The following is a 4,338-nucleotide window of genomic DNA, read 5'->3' as shown; positions in this document are numbered from 1 at the left end:
GTCACCAGGGACCCTGTGTGCTGAGGTGGGGCTGGAGCATGTGGCTGGCACCTGGGACCCACATGGGCCTCACTCATGGCCTGACAGCCTGGCACATGCATGTTCATGGAGCTGGGAACATGCATGTTCATGGAGCTGGCCACATCAGATGCAGTCTGAGCTTCATTTCCATCCGCAGAGTACACATGATAATTGGCTGAAGCAGACACCCTCATCCTGCCCTTTTCCATGTGAGGCAGCAGATGCTTTTACAGGGTGCTCAGCTTGCGGAGTCAGAACTGGGTCCCTGCTCAGTGGGGAACCTGCCACCCCTCACCCCATCCTGCCCTGTAGGAGCACAGCCTGCTTCCCGGCAGCCTCAGGAGGCTCTGGTCCAGGGCCCTCACAGGGTGGCCACAGCCGACAAGTGGAATTTGGCAGGACTTGGTATGGATTTTAAAAATCCAGATGCCCTCCAAGGATGTTGGGGAATGTGGTCCAGTCACTGCACACCTCCCAGCCCAAACACGTCTGCTTACCCCACCAGCATCTCTGCCTCTTTCCACTCAGCTCCTGCTCTACCAGCTTCCCCCAGCCTGCTAGACCCTCCCTCCTCATCCTGTGCTTCCCCTGGTTGGAGGATGTCTGCACCTTGCTCCCTCCCTGCACAGTGAGCACTTGGTGGGTGGGAGGGTTTTTGCCATTTGGCTTTTCATTCCTGGCCCTGAGGAATGAGCGAATGAATCTCCAACCTGTGCCCTTGAGGACACCATGGCTCATAAAGAGTTCTATCATCACACGTAACCAGAGGTTCTGAGGTAGAGGGGCTGCAGGCACAGCATGATCAGGGGTTCAGCTCCATTCCCTTGACTCCACTTACCTGTGTACAGGCAGCCTCCCCCATGGCTTTGTGATGGCAGAGTAACTGTCACAATCAGAACAATGGACTTGCTCATTCACCCCCAGTAGGAGAAACCTAGATGAAGCAAAAGTCCTCTTCACTCTGATTGGCCATTTTAGGTCATGTGCCTTCTGCTGGACCTGTTACAGGCACCAGGGAATTCTGTGTGCTGATTGGCTGAAATAAGCCCTGGAGAGGAAGATGGGATATGTGATTGGCTAATTGGTATCCATTCATAAGAAGAGATGAAACTAACTCCCAAGTGCAGGGGCAGTGTGGAAACAAAGGGGACACCACCACCCATACTGGGTGCCCCGGGGAGGGAAGGAAGGCACGGTGGCTGGTGAGGTGAGTGGGCAGGGCACGCACAGGGCCCTGGGCAGAACGTGTGGGCCCTGGCCCTGCATGTGCTATGACTCACAGAGGGTGGCAGGAAGTTCTGTGTGCTGGCTCCCTTTGTGTCCTGTAGAACAGGAAACTGGCATTTCTCAAGGCCTGGCCCAGTTGCCTCTGCTGTGCACCAGAGCTGTGGGTGTGTCTCCCTGTGGGAAGAGACTGTGACTGTTCCACAGAGAGAGGAGGTCGGAAACTTGCCCAGGGTCACACAGCTGGTCCACAGTGGAGGCCCAGGTCCTCAGGTCAGGCCCCCACGGTCCCTGCTGACCAACTGGGATGTTCTCAGTGGATGTTCTTGCTTCTCTGCCTTCCCCTTCCCCAGCACCACTGTTGAACTCCTGCCCCATCTGTCCCCTCCCCTGCCATCCAGGGCCAAGTGTCCTCAGCGGGCAGAAAGCATGGGTTGTATCCAGGGTTCTCAGAACAGAGATGGGCTCTGTGTCTCCTCCATCCCTGTGCCCTCTCTATGGGATTGTGTAGGGTCGGAGACGGAGAAGCCCTCAGAAGGCCAGGAGAATGACTGGCTGCCCTACAGAGCCTGCCAAGGACATGCAGACACAGACGAGGAGAAAGATAAAATGTTAAGAAGACCTGAAAGGCAGGGCTGGTGATCCGGGTGGTGAGTGTGGCAGGCTGTGTCCCCGGGCATCCCTTGCCCCAGTGCCATGGGGGACAGGCCGTCAGTGGTGCTCTTCCTGGGCCCTTGCGGTACAGAAAGCCTTGGGTGGATGGAAGTTGGTGCACTGGGCCTCCCCCCCGCCACCCTCTGCTCCTTACATCTCAGGATGCCTTGCCGGGAGGACTCTCTTTCCCACTTCACACACAAGGACAGTAACGGAGCCCCGCGGCCCAGCTGGGAGGGGGATTGGAACCAGAGGCGCCTTGCTCTTCGCTGAGCATCTCACCCTTGTGCAGTCGGGAACTGGTCCCCTCCCCTGCCCCCAGTGCTAAGGGGCTGAATATTGGGCCGGCCCAACTCCTCTCCGGTCCTTCTCATTGCTGCTAGGTGGGCAGAAGGGCCCTGCGCTGGCAGCTGGGGTCCTCTCCGCAATTCCGGCCCAACCCAGACCTTGCTTTCTTCCCTCAGCCAGGAGCAGCAGCTGCCTTTGCTGCCGCGGCCCCTCTCCAATCCATCATGGCGTGGACGCCTGGAAAAGTGCAAATAAACCTGGGGTTATGATATTTTTCGAAAAAAAGAAGTGCGGCAGCTCAGGTCTGTTTTGGGCCATCAGCTGAATCCACCGGAGAGAGAGAGCGATGCTGAAATATTTGCGCGTGTTCTCGTGGAACATTTACTGTGGGACTCTGGGCTCCAGTAAAGCTTTTATATAAATTATTCATTTCGGAATTCAGACGAAACGCCACAGCCCTCCCACCCCGAGGCTGACTTCTTTTTAAAAAATTATTATCCCTGAAAAGCTGGTTGGTTAGCAGCTGACGTCCGCGGCGGGCAGGTGGGTAATTGGATGCTCTGGCGGGCCTCGCTGACCTTGTGCTCCCACCTCTTCCTGAAGGATTTCTCTGCTGTGGACGTGCTCTCCTTCTCCCTGGCCTGGGAGCCCTGGTTTTCAGAAGGTCGCCGGTATCTCTGGTTTCTGGCGCATGGGGAAGAGAGGGTGTCAGCCCCAGAAACAGAGCCAGTTCCCAGGCTCCCTCCCACCACCTCCCCAGCCACCTAGCGCCTCTGTTCTGGGGGCATAGGGCTGATGTTACAAGGTCTCCTGTTTAGATGAGGAGACCAGGGCTCAGAGGAGCCAATGCAGTGGCTCATGTCCCTCCCTAACTCAGTGTTGGCATCCTCACACCCAGTACCTGGGGACAGGATCTTTAAGGAGGCGATTAAAGTGAAATGAAGCCGCTAGGTGGGTGCAGATCCAGTCCGACTGGCATTCTTAGGAAGGGGACACTTGGGCACGGATACACCCAGAGGGAAGCTGTGGGATGCAGCTGTGCCTGCGTGCCGAGGATAGAGGTCCTGGGAGGCACCTGTGCTGCCCAAACCTTGGCCTCGTCCTTCAGGACGGTGAGGAAATTCTGCTCTGAGGTCTGTGCCACCAGACTGTGACACCTTTGTCCTGGTTCTGGGAAATGGATGTGAGGAGGGTGACTTCAGGTTCAGGGGTGGTGGGGTGGGATTTGAGGGTAGCCTGCCAGTGTGTGGCTGCAGAAACAGGAGCCCACTTTGCCGCTGGCTGGAGACTTCCATTTGGGGTGAGCTGGGATCCGGTGGGGACCCCATGCTGCTTCAGTTTTTTCCCACAGAACCCTGTAAAGTTCTTTGTAAATATTTGCAGGGTTAATTTCACAACTCACAATGAATAAATGAGGGAGTAAGCAGGCGAATCCCCCTCCTCAGGACGATACCTCAACAGCACTGTCCAGCACCTGCCTGATGTTGGGTGGCCGTGATGGCCCGTGTCCCCCATGTCTTGTGACCTCCTCAAGGGTCCTGATGTAGGAAATAGGCTCTGGGGACAGATGGGGCCTGGTCCCCTGGACAGCTGGGCCTGGGGGGCAGCTGTGCCAGAGGTGGAGGGGGGGAAGGTGGGGGACAGCCCCAGCCTCAGTTTCCCTCTGCAAGGGCCTCTCGGTGGACAGCAGCCGTGATTCGTGTTCCTGTGAGTCACACGGCCTCCAGGGTTTTTACATTTCCATCTTTCAGCATTGTTCATCACTTTGTTCCCTATAGGGAGAACAGGTGTGCACCGAAAAGAAGGCACCTGAAACCACGCAGTTCACTAGACTTATGCTTAGAGCCTTTAGGCACGGGCCATAGACCACAGGGACCTTTTGAGCCTGGCGCTTCTGTCCCCACTGATTCTAGGCTGGGACGCAAATGTGCTCGTGGTGACTCGAGGTGGAGCCTGGGCCAGGTTCAGGAGCACAGGTGTCCCCTCCCTCCCCCACTTCCCAGCCAGCTCTGCCCCGCTGCATGTGTACCCGTGTTAAACTTTCATTGTTCCTGACACTCTCACTTCCGTCTTGTGGAGAGTTTCCTGTAGGCACGGGGGACTCAGCACGGACTTCTCTGGAGTCCCTGGGCTGCTTCTCCTCCAAGTGTC

At 56.8% G+C, this 4,338-nt stretch overlaps 1 long non-coding RNA gene across 1 annotated transcript; it reads left to right on the top strand.

Moving 5' to 3' along the window:
- The first annotated feature begins 960 nt into the window (after positions 1 to 960).
- On the top strand, positions 961 to 2,657 carry LOC104864668. The gene is made up of 3 exons (XR_780961.1): positions 961 to 1,228; positions 1,757 to 1,895; positions 2,364 to 2,657. It is a non-coding gene; the product is annotated as an uncharacterized LOC104864668 (long non-coding RNA).
- The last annotated feature ends 1,681 nt before the right edge of the window (positions 2,658 to 4,338 follow it).

This window comes from Fukomys damarensis, unplaced genomic scaffold (genome assembly GCF_012274545.1).
Source record: "Fukomys damarensis isolate Sample0158 unplaced genomic scaffold, DMR_v1.0_HiC HiC_scaffold_23, whole genome shotgun sequence".
NCBI lineage: Eukaryota > Metazoa > Chordata > Mammalia > Rodentia > Bathyergidae > Fukomys > Fukomys damarensis.
This window is presented reverse-complemented; position numbering and strand designations above follow the sequence as displayed.